Raw genomic sequence first — 14,451 nt, forward strand, 5'->3', positions numbered from 1 at the left:
GTCAACAGCGGAGAGAAGGTCTTGGTTTTAACGGATGTCTTGGTTTATATGATGGTTTTCGCTTCGGGCCTTTTGCTCTTTCACTAAGCTCTCTGCTTTCATGTCGATCTGTTCTCGCTTCTGTCAAATACGGTTAGCGGAACACTATAGAGACTCAACCCTGCATAGTGCTGGTGTCATGCGTGTAACATCATCCTCTCTTATCAAGCCTTTTGTCTCCTGCCTTTCTTCTGTTTGATACTTCGTGCCCTCGCTCCTTCTCCAGTCTACTCTTCCTCCCCTGCCACCTCTGGCTGCCCCCCGGTCTCATCCTCCACCTCTGTGTCCTCTAACCACTTGACACCTTTTCAGATTCATCCCCATCAGTTGGCAGACAGCGTGCATTTCACCCGGAGGGCACAATGCAGCGATCCTCACCGATCAATGGCAGATAAATCAATGCTATCTCTTTTTTCCATGCCTCTGCTGCCATCGATTTTTTTTTTCCCTGTTACTTTGCTGTTTGTGGAGACTTAAACTTTGCTCAATTAAACTGAGTCCACTTTCAGGAACAAATTGTAACAGCATCAGGCTTTCAGTTTGGAGACTAGTCACTAATGTCACTCTGGAGGTGGAGAACCAGAGCTTTATTTATGAGGTGCCCCATTCAAACAGAGGCTGCAGTGTTTTTTTTGCCACTGAAACCAAACCTGGATTTATTGGTATTGTGAACCCCCTTTCAGATGAGACATGCCGAAGGCTTGCCTTGATATCAAGGTCTTTCATTTTGAAATAGAGCTAATACCTTGAACAGAGACAAAGCAAATATCCTCTGATCATGTTTACGAAGAAAGAAGGAGGCTCAATTACCATGTGAATAAACCTTGCTTTGGTGTTTCAGTTAAACGCTCAAAGCTTTATTGGCAGGGAAATATCTGCTATGATTTCATATCCAATCTCCAGCCTCTGGATCCTGTCACTGGGAATGATTCCTGGGAAATGCACAGACTCAGACATATCATTTTGAAAACTGCATTTAATATAGCCCACAGAAAATTATCCACTGTGATATTTCGCTAGTCTCCCCCATAAATAATTCATTGTTTTTATGTGCCCTCGCGCTGCCTTGGGGATTGGAACAGCTGAGTGTTTTCACAAAGTATTTGTGTCCAATCTTCTGCGTATTGGGCGTGCTCTAATCAAACCACAGTAAACATGCCTTGAATGTTTGTTGAGTCATCTGGTTATCAGCTAATCAAATGGCTTATTTGCCCGCCTGCCTCGCAGGAGCACAACACAGCTCTGGTTGAGTATTTTCCAATTAATTGTTCATCTGTGTGATTGACTATGCAGCCACGTGGTGTAGGTGATATGATTGAACTCCAGAGACTTTAATGTATGCTCTGTAGGTCCACTGCAGCACTGGGGGGGGGGGGATATGTGAAGGGAGCTAATACATTTAAGCGATTGATTAAGCCCTGCGCTCCATTGTTCTGGAAATTGTACGTCTCTGAGAGCAACTGTTATTTGTCATGTCGGTGCGAGGCCTCCTAAAAGATCCTACATGCACACACAGATTGTAACTGTATTTCTGTGAAAGGGACTAGTATGAAAGTGCAAGTCATAGAGAGTATTTCAAAGGCAGGAGCCAGGACAGCGACATGGAGCTGCCAGGGATTGGTGAGCAATCAGATAGGGCAGAATTGATGACCTGGCTCAGGATGGATTTCTTGGAGCGGGCTGCCAGACTGAGGTAATACTTTCAGGCTCTTATCAGCACTGGCATAAGCTGAGTGCTGCATCACCCACTTCCCAGCGTCAGCTTATTATGAGAGTCCATGATGTGTGATTGCTTGTACCGCCTTTGTGTGTCGCGGGGTCTGTGTGCTGAGTGCGCCGGACACAGTCGGCAAGAAGGAGAAGGAGAAGAAGAAGAAGACGAAGAAGAAGAAGAAGAAGAAGAAGAAGAAGAAGAAGAAGAAGAAGAAGAAGAAGAAGAAGAAGAAGAAGAAGAAGAAGAAGAAGAAGGGCCTCAGTCAAAGTGAACCCTCCACTTCCTCACTGTTGTAATGGCATTTTGCAAAAGAGCACACGTGTTTTGCAAGGTTTCCTGTGACTTGTACAAGCTGAAGGCGTCAGTGACGGAATCCTGCAGAGTTAAGTGGCCACGGATATGTCGTACTTCTTCAAAGATTCTCTTGCTGCAATGTTCTCTCCTCTTTGTCTTGCTCCATAAATGTGTGAGTTAGTGGTGTTTCTGGTTAACAGAGAGGGCTGCAGGTGTCACCAGGGATCATTAGCACAACTGCCCTCTGAAGTGAGCTTTTAATGTGTGTATAGATGGTAACAAATCATTTCTGACCTGCATCTCCATATCTATATTGGTAAATCAACATTGGAGGTAGTTGATATACACACTGCGCCCGTCATAGTTTAAGACAAACGTGCCAATAATGCATCCTAATAGATCCCTGAATAAATCTGTGTGTCTCCGAGGTGGCTCCCTGGTGATCACCCAGCTCTCTGACTTCTGATATCATAAACTGATTATTGCCAGGCTTATTATACGAATGGAATATTTGTCCTATAGGAGTTTCAAACCAATTAAGTTAAATGGCATTTTCAAGGCACCAATTCATAAACAGTAGATTCATTCCACATGCTAATCACATTTAATTTTATTCAGGTTGCATAATTATACTTTATTTCTCCCCGCAGAGCAGCTGGCAGAGGAGCAGAATTCCTGCAGCTTGGAGTGTGATTCCGTGTGTTGCTCAAGGGCACTGCTCCTCCTGCAGGTTTGGAACCCAGGTCTTCTCATTACAGGACGGTGTCTTTAACCTTTAACAAGGCAGCTGGAGGGGGGGGGGGAGAAAGAGGCTGAGACGCTGTAAAGGATAAAAGAATGATTAAAGATCTCAATCTGCATCCTCCCAGCGAGATTCAGATCAGCTTCTTTCTTTTTCCGCGAATAAACAACGTGGTTTCAGACGCTTGGACGCATCTCTATGGAAACAGTCCTCAATTACCGATGATTGGCCAACCCGTGGGAATGTTTCTATTCCCTGAGTGCAGTGATTGGTCGGTGGGCGGTCTGTGCTGCCTGACAGTCTGCAGCGTTCCGGGTTATTGTCAGTCTCGGCAGCTCGGCACAAGGGCAGGACCGCATCCCGGAGCTGGTCGCAGCAGCCAGCTCGTTATCCACACTTAACCATTTCTTATTTGGTTACTACACCAAAGAGAGCATCCCGGAGCTCCGCCGCCAGGGTCAGTCCACAGCCTCAGCGGGGAATCTGAGTGTGAATCGTGGGGAGAGAGCTCAGAGAGGCTGCCGACACCGCGGAGAAAGTGACGGACGGAGCAGAGCCTGATCGCCGGGATTTTTTTTTACATCGCATCGCAGCAGTTTCGGATATTTCAGGCAGCTGCTTTGGCCCAGCCTTGATTTCTTTCAGGGTACCTATTGCCTATATAACAACACATTACTAACATTTGCATGAGACAGTTCCCATAAGGTCGTGTATGGTGAGCGGGTGGACCACTTTAAACCCATGCGTAACGCCGGAGCATTTTGGAATACTGCGTAGCAGTGCGACCCTCCAGTGTTTCTACTGACACCTCTGTTATTTGGAAATAAAAGAGGAGGAACCAGGACCTTTCATTCTGTTCCGGAGGATAAACCGAGAAGCCCAGAAGCGCACTTATTGGTGCGCAATCCTTCCGAGGACGCTCCTGAAATTGTCGACCTGCGCTTTTGCACTCGGCAAAAATTGGCAGCCGAGTCGAGAGAGAGAGAGAAAAAGCGAAGCTTATTAACTTTGCATGCCAGAAGCTAGAGTGTGGAATCTAATTCGCAGGGTTACCGGCATATTTGCATCCCATCGGAGGAGGATAAACTTAATCAGCGTCTGACATCGACGAAGCGCCTGCTGGATTTTGGAGAACAGAATGAATCCTTTTTAATTTGGACCGGAGAGGTGTCAGGCAGATTGCTCAGTGAACACTACAATCTGCATGGAGTTCTAGTCTGCACCACGGAGCAATTTATGGTAAATATCCATCTACATTTCTCTTGAGTGCTGCAGATGTGTTGAATGTGTCGGGTCGGTCTGTGACCATTAACGTGGCTGCGGTCTGAATCCTTTGGGATGGTGAGCGGAGGCGCAGCGGAAAATAATGACTGTTTGTAAATGCTCCGTTTTCTCTCCCAGGATGCTGCTCACTGAACGACGTCTCAGATTTAAAGCCTTTGTTTCCATGCGTGACCCGCAATAAAGGAAGTGTTGTAAAAATCGACTTGTTAGGGAGCCACTCCCGAATGGCTCCAGGAGCCGCTTTGATGTGTGATACTGGTCTTTTCAAGTATGGCTGGCAATTAAGTGTATTGTGAGGGGCAGTGCACCGCAGGCACCACACACAGGGATGTGTGCCACTGGAGGAGTCAGAGCAAAAGGTGTGAATCTCTCCTCTGTGGGCCCCCGTGCGTCAATGTGCGTGTGTGTGCGCGCGGGGAGGGGGACTTCAGTGTCTGCTGCAATTAGTGATTTTTCCACCCCGGATGTTAATGATAGACATTCTCTTTTATATGGTGCCTACATATCGCGAGTGGCTTTTATCAGAGGACTCGTAAAATCCACGGGGACGTGTGCGTAACGCTGTAAAACTTTTCACTTTGCGCTCGGCGACATGTTGATGATGCTGCATTGAGCTCTGGAGGCAATTTGTCACTGTCCCGTGAATCTCCCTCGAATGCAAATGCCGCCATGTCGGAATATCTTTGAGTAAAAAGCAAAGTTCATGTTTTATTTAAATGCGAGCGTGGGCTCATAAAACTTTGGGCTGTTTCCCGACCACAGTGAACTTTGAACCTCTCTGGTGCTGTGGTTTGCTTTGCAGCGCTCCATCGCTGACACTGCACCTAAATGAGCCCTGCGCCTTATGCTGACTGTGCAGTGAGAGAAAAAGCTGCACACGGAATGTTTTATCATTAGACTACAAGCATCCTCAAAATTGATCTTCCTCGCCAGCCCGGGTCCTGCTCAGACAGGCTGCTGGCTGAATGTAATCCGGGCCCCTACAGCAGCAGCAGCAGGGCAGGCGCCCCCACAGTCAGGGCACCTGCCATGGAGCCTTCCTGGCTGTATTGAATAAAACATCCAGTGATGTATGAGGCAGGGGCTGCACCCGAGGGGGCAGAACTGCCTCATTTACTTCCTCCACTCTGCGCCTATGACCTGCTGAGCAAATTGTGCTCATATTAGCTCTGCGGCTGCTCCTCACCTAAACAAATAGTCTCCCCAGCATAATGCTCCCCTTAACTCAACATGATGGTTGGACAAGGCAGGGGAGAAGGAAACGGCAGAAAAGCTTTAATATCTAGGTCACTGAATTACCTTTTGGAGTTTGTAGCTTTTGTTTTTGCCTCTTTATTTTCTGGCTTAGATGTTAGATCTTCTTTTTTTTCTACAACACTGGACCTAGGAAGTGTCCCGCTGCAGGCTCCACACTACCCACACTGCCTTCCTCTCACTTTCACCATGTTTCCTGTTGCGCTGGACAAAACTGACAAAAGTCCACAGTGTATTGTGAAAAAAATGTTTCAACCATAACTCAGTGGTGGATCAAGGATTTCTGTTAATTGGGGCATGTAGGGGCCACAATTTACACAGAGGGGCCAACTATATGTCCAACATCCATGCACAATTCCTGATTCTGTAAGGTGCATATTTAAATCATTCCTTGTTAGCTCTATAGCTTTAAGCGTCATTGAATATATTTTGAAAATTACTCATTGTTCAAGTACATTGTGTACTTAAAAAAAAAAGAAGCTTAATTTAATATTGTTAGTAAGTGACTAGTTTTTTAAAAGTCTGCTGACAGGCCAGGGGCACTTCAGGGGCCCAATCAGATTTAAGTTGGGGGGCCTAAGGATCAACTGGCCCCTGACCCTGGTGCCACCCCTGAGCTTTGTATGTTATAAACTTTTGTTTCCTAAATGTTCCTCACACCAGCTGTTTGTTTACTTCTTCCTTTCCTCACTGATGAAAATTAAGAAAAACCTTAAAGTAAAAATCCAGTCTGCTGCTGCATGGACTCATTCAGGCTGCCAACAGTTGGAACATATTTTAGCATCGCATTAACAAAAGTAATACACTAAGAGAAGCATGGCATTTTATCAATTTGCAACTCAAATTGCCTATCAGTGTGATTGATTGATAGCGTCTGGGCCCCTTACTGTATTCTTTGCTTATTAAAGTGGCTGCCTGAAGTGAATCAGTGAGCTTGACTCATGAATATCGTTAAAGTCACTGAAGTTTAATTTCCTGCGCTGTGTATTAATCTTTTTTAATCCCTGCATGGCTTGATTGTCTCAACACTTACCCAGAGGCAGCAAAACTCATTTTGGCACTTAAGATGACTAAAATAGTAGATACACACGTGTATGAGTACGTGTGTGTGTGTGTGTGTGTGTGTGTGTGTGTGTTACTGAAGATCTACCCCCACGTCAGAAGTGTCTTATCTATGCAGGTCTGTTCTTGTGTGGAGTTTTTTCTACTGAAAGTGCTGCTTTTTATTCACAAATGAACAGATTTACCGTTCATTCTCCATTTATAGAAAGATGGACTGCAGCTGTAAATAATTCTGAAATGCACGTTTCTTCTCCCCGACAACCCTTTCTAGATTATCTGATACTCTAGAAAGGCACACAAAGATTCGTATACTTGGAAATTTCATCGGACACTTTTAACGAACGGGAGTGTTTTCTCTCAAAGCCGTGTCAACAGCGGCTCATTAGGTACCTGATCAAAGTGTCTCATGTCAGGAAAAGTCTCTTTAACGCGTCTTTATTTGAACACTTTTCATGTGCAGGCAAACAAAAATGACACCGCCTTTCTTGTACTTTGCAATACTACATGATTTAGTATAAACCCTTGTCCCTGCAGCGAGATTTGTCTCGCACATCAGTGTCCGGGATGTGGAGACGGAGCATGAAAAAAGCAACATAAAACAAAAGCAACACACAGACGATAGTGGGGAAACAAACACAGCCTTCAGACAGTCAGTGGGAATTCAGTGAAGTGAAGGAGACGTTTAGTTTCCAGTGAAGATGGTGGTGTTGATGAGATCTGACATCATTTGTACAGGGGGAGTTGATTTTATTCGTTTTTACAGGGAACACAACCAGGACTTAATGCTTTAGATTTCTACCTCAATGCTACAATTCATCAAACTGCATATGGTATCTATTTTAGCAGAGAATCATTGACCCTCCGTCTTTTTAACCGTGCTGACACAGAGGAGCAGCTCTCATCTTCTCCCCAGCCTGCGGATCTTTGGACCAATTTGGGGTGAAATACTCAAACACAAATGTTTCAGGGTCACTCTCAAGGCTGATTCTGAGGATTCAGTTTTTTATTTTCTATTTGAAATGAAAGCAGCAGCTTCTCACATGATACTGACCTTGTACAAATGAACTAAATCGCCGCACATTCATGAAAGCAGGTTTCGTGGCGCGATGCCTGGATGAGATTCCACTCGTACTGTATAATAATGAAGTTTGTGTGATGACGGCTACACGGTAGCACGACTGTGTGTGTGTGTGTGTGTGTGTCTCTCCGCTGGTTAATCCGCAGATGATTTCCTCTTATTCTGGCTGCAGTAAAAGGTTTACCTGACCACCGCTCTGCTCATGTGATCTGATCCACCGCGATGGCAGACGTTGGCAGCTCCTCACCGGGGTTATCTGCAGCTACTTAGTGCATGACGGACAGCGACGATCCTCCGACCCCCCCCCGACCCCCCTCGCCCTCTGTCGGTTGAATGGAAGTCACGTCTCACCAGGCCTTGAGGTTAATGTACAGCCTTTAATTTGGAAAGGTTACGGCCGTTAGTCCATTTTTCTTTATTGTTTGAAAATGCTCTCGAGCATGTTGTGAAATATAGTCTGCAGAAATGTGTGGCGAGTGAGTGCGCTAAGTGTGGAGAACCTGAGTGCTGCGCAGCTCATAGTTTGCTCCATAACCCATGCAGTCAAAAAAAAAAAGTGAGTGGAGGCATGCTCCTTCCAAAGTGTTCTTGGGGGAAGAAAGAGAATAAAGCAAATCTGACAAGCTCTCCAACAGCGAATTTGCTCTCCTTAAAAACAATGCCGCTCTTGCCTTCCTCATGGTCACATTGATTTGTTCTGGGTGACAGTGCAGGCTGCTGTGAAATCACCCCAGCGCCATTGATCTCAAGGAGAGGAGGAGTAGAGGGAATGAGAGCCTGGCGACAGTGAGCAACATGGGAAAATTCTCAGCGCGCCCTCTCCAACCTTAACCAGTAATAAAATGAAGGCCTCGGTTACTATCAGATCAGCCTCTGCTGCACTTCTCCAGCCTCTGTATCGCAGTCTAGTCGGCGCTTTGATTTGTTTTGCAGGCCCATACATGCTGTTTGATTTGCTATTGTGCCTCGCCATGTTTCACATTATCAGCTGAACTCTTTATTGCCACTGTTTTCCATGCCAGAAGCAAGGCTGTTTTTATCTCATGCGGGCCTCTGATTAATCTCTCCCTCTATGCTGGTGTACTTTAATCTTGAATGGGAGATATCTGATTCTCCTCGGCTATTGAGGAAGATCAAACTTTAATGGAACAAGGAACCGCACATCATCCTAATCTCCATCCCCCTGCATTTTGGTTGACTGCTCTCCCTCGGGCTTTGTAGCTTTCTGCAGAAGCAGGAAATACATCAGACAGATAAGATGTTTTCTCTTCATGCTTTGGTAATTTATTCCCTGTTGACAATGGCCACCACTTTACATCTGCGCTGTTTGACTACCTGGTGGAAGGAACAGCGGGTAAAAGCAGGGAGAATTGATTGACACGCACAAATGGCCATCCTGTGCGACCTAAACACGCCAAACTTTCCCAGAAGCTTTAATTGGGGTTTCTTCAAAGTTCAGTCCTTCCACAGGAAAAATGTTCTCGCCTCGCCCCGCCCTCTGTTTATTGACATGCGAGAGATGGAGCCGCGTGTGACCCACGTCATCAGTCCATAATAGCCTGAGGACAGATACGTTGGCTGCATGAATGTATCAAGGTTCAATGCTTTTGATTACACTACAGTCAATCCAGGAATTAGCTATTGACTGCTCTTTTCTTCATTCACTTCCTCCATATCGCTGAATAACACTGCACATTATGCTGACCAGCATCTGGACGGTGACTGGCAGTGGCTGCATATTGTTGTAAAATGGATAAGACTTGCAGAGTGTCACACCTCCCACAGACAGTTTCTGTCTCTGACAAAAAGACGCTATTACCTAATTCTGAGGCAGTTGCTGTATAAGGTAATGAAATTTCCACTGACTGGAGAAAACAATGTTGTCTGGTCCGGATTGTAATTGCAAAAGCCACTTTGCCATTTTCCTGACTTCAGCGTGAATGCAACACGATTTAATATAACTCTGGAGATTTTTATCATTTATTGCCAGGACTGGCAGCCGCATCAGGGAGCGTAAGCTGAGGCGTGCAGAGATAAAACTCATTAAATCTACTTGTTGAATTTTAACCAGGCTGTAGACCGTTTACAAGAGAGCTGGTCGACATGTGACCCATAGGGAGATGTTTATGTGTTTCTGTAGGGTGCGGGTCAGCTATATTGTTAATGTAAAGCCACCATTTCCTTAATCTAAATGGAGGAGTAGCCTGGAATTTCCGTCATTTTCTAGCCTGTTATTATTTGTGTCAAGGAAAGGTTGAAAATCCGTGGGATATTAGGCCCCGAGGCCAAAGAGCTTCTGTGCGCCTGCCTCCACTCACATACAAAATCATAGGAAGACTGACATGAGGACATGTATGGACACACACACACACACACACATACACACGCACTCCTAGCCCTGTTTTATTACCTCCTGCCTGCTGCTGGAATTGCTTTCCTCCCTCGAGTGAGCCAGGCAAAGCCGGCTTTATTGTGTTAACCTATTTGTGTGTCAAGAGCGATTGCAGCGTTCTTTATCTCTGTTTGTATTTGGACGGGGAGACGGCAGAGAGAGAGAGAGCGAGGGAGCGAGGAAGAGGGGAGAGAGAGAGTGGCGGAGGGGAAGGAGGGAGGGGGGTTTTGCACAGGAGCCAGGCGAGCCACCGGAGTTAGACGGATGGCCGGTCACCGTGCTCCAGTCTGGAGGATAATGACTGGTTGCTTAGCAATAACCCACCCCCACCTATTTCCAGACTTGCATCCAGAGTAATCACTTTTTTCCTCTAAAAGACTTTGTACGTAATTATAAGCTCACTGGCGGCCTTTGAAATCTGCCTAATGGGTCTTTTCATTTATTAAGAGGAGTGAGTTGAGGGTACGAGCTGGAATTGGAGATTTTGATGCGGGGGTGCAAACTCTAGGTTATTGTAGGTTACAGAACTGTGTGTGTGTGTATGTGTGTGTCAGCATGTGTGTATATCTGCTTTGCGTTGAATAGTTGATGGAGTTTGGATTACGACCAGGCCAAAGCTATATTTCCTGCTCGATAGCTGCTGCTGTTCAACCTTTGACCTAAGTCACGCTGCAGTGGCAACATCGTGCTTAAAGAGACGCGGCCGCACAAGCGCACACATTCACATATTCACTTTATGTTGGGGTGAAGCAGAGCCTTTGAGTGCTTGATTTTGTGAGCTCTTAGTTTTATTAACATTTTTATTGAGTTGAACAAATTGCTGACCTTTTGTGGCATAATGAATAGCCCGGCTCGCTCAGGAAAAATGAGCGTTTTGGCAGAAGTGACTGGCGTCAATCCAAGCTGTTTAACTCGTGATTTGCTGTGTGTTTATTCAGCAGGTGAAAAACGTTTCATACAGCTGAGTGTTTTCCAGCATTTAAATTCATTTTTTTTCCCCCAGTAGTTTCTTTTTTTCTCTTTCCAAATCTCAGCCCTGAGTTAAGACGTTAATCTATACGCTGTCTTTAATCACACTCTTCTCCTGCAGGTCTCTATAATTTTAGGCAACTGTGTTTTTAAGTGGCAGAATAAAAGTATGATATCAGAACATGACCCCAATTTAAACTGCCTTTCATCACCAGCAGTCACTGATGTTGGCACAAAGTCCAGAGTGGTTTTAACTCTGAGCCAATTATCCTCTCTGCTTTTGAAAATAGACAACCCCCCCCCTCCTTTTCAAGGAAGAAGTAAAAAATTTACTTGAAATTCCCTGTGAAGTTCATATTAAACTTTTATTTTTTTTTGCTGATAAAAAGTCACAGAGCTCACAAATCAAAATTAAATGTTTTGACTCCTGCCAGTGTAGCCTATTGGTTATTGCATTAACTGCTCGCTTTTAGATCGACAAATTACAGTTTACAGAAAATGTGTTTTGTTATTGGAGCTTCTTTAACTAACGTCAGCCGCGTTTGATATTTACCCATCTGTGCTCTCTCTCCGTATCCTGTTCGGTGCCATCTTTCCTTATCCGGGCTCATGCACCATCGCTAAAAAGTGACAGCTTTGCACGTCCTGGGAACTTCATACAGATAAACTAAACATACAGCTCTATCCCCCCCCACCTCCCCCATCTCCATGGCATGCTTCCGTGGCTGCATCTATAGGAACAGCTGTCCAGCTGTCACCGCAGCCAGCCAGTCAGCCGCTCTCCAAGGCAACATCTGTACAGACTGAATGCACAAGGGCAGCCTGCCATTCTCTTTCTCGTCCCCAAAGACCGGGGAAGTGTGTCAGGCCTTTTGGCTGCACATTATCACTGACCACATCAACCGGCTCGATCGTGATCTGCTCCTGTGCCACTTAAATAAATTCCGAGAGGTAACGGACTGTTACTTTGTGTTCTCTTTTTGTCACCCACTCCCGGCGATCTGTTACTGAAGCGATTGTCATTATCACAACAGTTCGTAAAATCAAAACATGTGACTGTACGGCCCCAAAGAAACCTCAAACCCATTATCGTATCCATTAATAGCCATCTGCCTCTGTATGGATATGTTTGAGTGTGTGTGTGTGTGTGTGTGTGCGTGCGTGCGTGCGTGTGTGTGTGTGTGTGTGTGTGTGTGTGTAAACAAAATCCCAGCGAGCAAGGTGCAATGGCCTGGAACTGACGAGAACCCACTGGGAGAGTCTCTCCTTGATGTAGCCCCCCTCTCCCCCTCCCCGCCATCTTTTCCTCCTGGCAGTGGAGCGACAGTGAGGCGAGCGGCAGCGGCGTTGGGAGGGGGGGGGGTGCACGGAGCCGTGTGAGCGGGGAGATGAACAGAGCTGCGGTCCCCTCTGTCAGCCACAAACTAGGATCAGGGAGATCGCAAGGGACTCTCTCCTGGGACGAGCAAAGAGAAGAGGGGAGAAAGCAGCTGTTCACAGTTTCCTCATATACTCCCTCACCAGCTCACTCTTGTTGTTTTTACTCTCTCTCTCTCTCCGTCTCTTCTCTGAGGCCGTCATTAGCTTCTGTCGTGCTTTTTTCCCCCCCGGTTTGGTTTGTCTTTAAAGGAGGAAACGCTTTTACCGCGTAGCAGTAGAGAGATGGAAATTTGCACTTGTTAAAATCATTCCCGTGCCTCGTCTTCTTCGATGTTTTTAGGAACTATTAAAGGAGGTGATTTCTTCATCAGTCCTCTTGATAACTAAGGGGCCTCTCAGGCATACTGCTCCGCTCCCCACAGACAGCTGCAGACTTATGCAGGCTCTGGGCAAAGTTTGATGGATCCTGTTTACTGGAGCTGAGAGAATGCCTGGGTATCTCAAATTAAGTGTCACTTAAAGCTTGTCTTTTAGTCAGCTTTCCATTTTGTTCCCCCGTCTTCCGTGACAGCGCTGTGCTGCCAATTGTAACAGGGTTTGAGAGGAAGACATTTGGTGATTACACATTCTGTCATGATTGAGGGGTGAAGCCAGCAACTCGAGGCAAAAACCAAATTCCATATGGCTGCGGTGAAATCCCTCCACCCATATTGAGTTACTCTCAAACAGCCTCTGTCCCGATGACAGGGAAATCGCCTGCTCATGACTTATCGTTTTATCATTCAAATTTACCCCATTGATGCTCGCTGCTGTGATTGACAGCTGGGCTTGAAAGCCACAGACATCTCAGCTGAGCTGCGGAGCCAGTTGGTAACTGTGACAATGGTTTCTCCTCTTTGCCTTGTTTTCACACTTCTTCCTCCGTCACGAGCCCCTCTTACGCCGCCCGTTCAATGTTGTGCCTTTATCCCACTTTGCCGCTCTGTAAAAAGGGCACCAACATGTTTCACCTTTATGCTGGCAGCGAGGTCGTCGCACAGCTAAATCGATGTATGTGTACAAGGGACAGTGGGACTGATGCCAGCGCCGCTATGATCCGCGTCACGCCTCAGGCTTGCTCTGTAAAATCACACATGGGGGAACGCTTTATACCGGCTTGTCTGCTTCAGTGTAAATAAGCAACGGTGGCATAACGAGGGGTCTCCTTAACGCCAAGATAGCGGGATCTCCCTCTAATGGGGGCTACAGAAGCCTCGCTGATTGCCCCTCTGCCAAGACAGCATCCTATTAATCTTTTAAATAAGGGCTGCAGCCCAGCGGTGTTGTTTGCAGAAAAGTGAGAAGACTTTGTAAGACCACACTGAAAAGAAAAAAGGGGGCAACTGGGCCTGAATCTGTCTCGTTGTGGCAGGAAAGTCGAGCCGCTGTAAAACCAACAATGTTATAAATCTGCTGTGCTTTAGCGGCTGTGGAGATGGATGGTGCTGAGGTCTGAATATAACCAGCACATTCTGGCCCCACCTGTTAACGCTGTGGGCCTTCTTGTCTTCCTCCGCTCTCAGCTCTGCTCTGCAGGTGCGTTCGGTGCTTTCATCTGCATCGCAGCACTCGGAATAAAAGCCTCTGTGTTTATGGCCATTTTCGTTTTCTTTGCACTTATTGATTCCTTTCGGCGTGATTCGGCATAGGCTTTATTTTCTTCTATTTCTGGGCTTAGACAGCACAACAGCAGAATAAAGAAGAATAACAACTCAAGCCTTTGTCCCTCTGTGCTTATCTGACAATTTGTTTGAAGGAGATGCAAAGTTTCTAACAACCCAGAAAAAAATCGGCCTCGCCTCTGTGTTTAAATGGCTTTCTGAACTCTGGTTTCATGGACTCGGCTTTTGCCTTTAATTAGGTGTGATTTGGGAAGATATCCCAAGTGGCCGGAAGTCTTTTTTCAGTCTCTGTACTTCCTTTTAAAGTAGTTGTTAATAGAGAATTACTGCAATGCTCCTGACACCTCCTGCTTTGTAATGAGTGCCTTCCCGTGTAGAACAGCTCCATAAACCAAACTTTTCAAGGACGGGGAACACGTGGTGAAGGTATTCTGCGTTTCAGCACTAGGGGCGTTCCCACCATATAAAGATAGAAGTTATGGGATCTGGGCATTACCCTCTTCATGTCTTTGTCTGCTCTCCTGTCATGGAAACCCAGTGAGGCCGGGCAACTCAGATGACTAATTGACTCCCAGGTCAGGG

At 46.1% G+C, this 14,451-nt stretch overlaps 1 protein-coding gene across 1 annotated transcript in view; it reads left to right on the forward strand.

The window, feature by feature from the left end:
- The first annotated feature begins 1,802 nt into the window (after positions 1 to 1,802).
- The window catches only part of fam222aa (family with sequence similarity 222 member Aa), a 48,943-nt gene continuing 36,294 nt past the window's right edge, over positions 1,803 to 14,451 (forward strand). Inside the window, exons 1-2 of the mRNA XM_035166948.2 lie at positions 1,803 to 2,135; positions 2,703 to 4,028. The gene's annotated coding sequence lies outside the window, so the exon portion shown is untranslated. The remainder of the gene's footprint in view (positions 2,136 to 2,702; positions 4,029 to 14,451) is intronic.

The sequence above is a fragment of the Hippoglossus stenolepis genome, chromosome 9 (genome assembly GCF_022539355.2).
Source record: "Hippoglossus stenolepis isolate QCI-W04-F060 chromosome 9, HSTE1.2, whole genome shotgun sequence".
Taxonomy (NCBI): Eukaryota; Metazoa; Chordata; class Actinopteri; order Pleuronectiformes; family Pleuronectidae; genus Hippoglossus; species Hippoglossus stenolepis.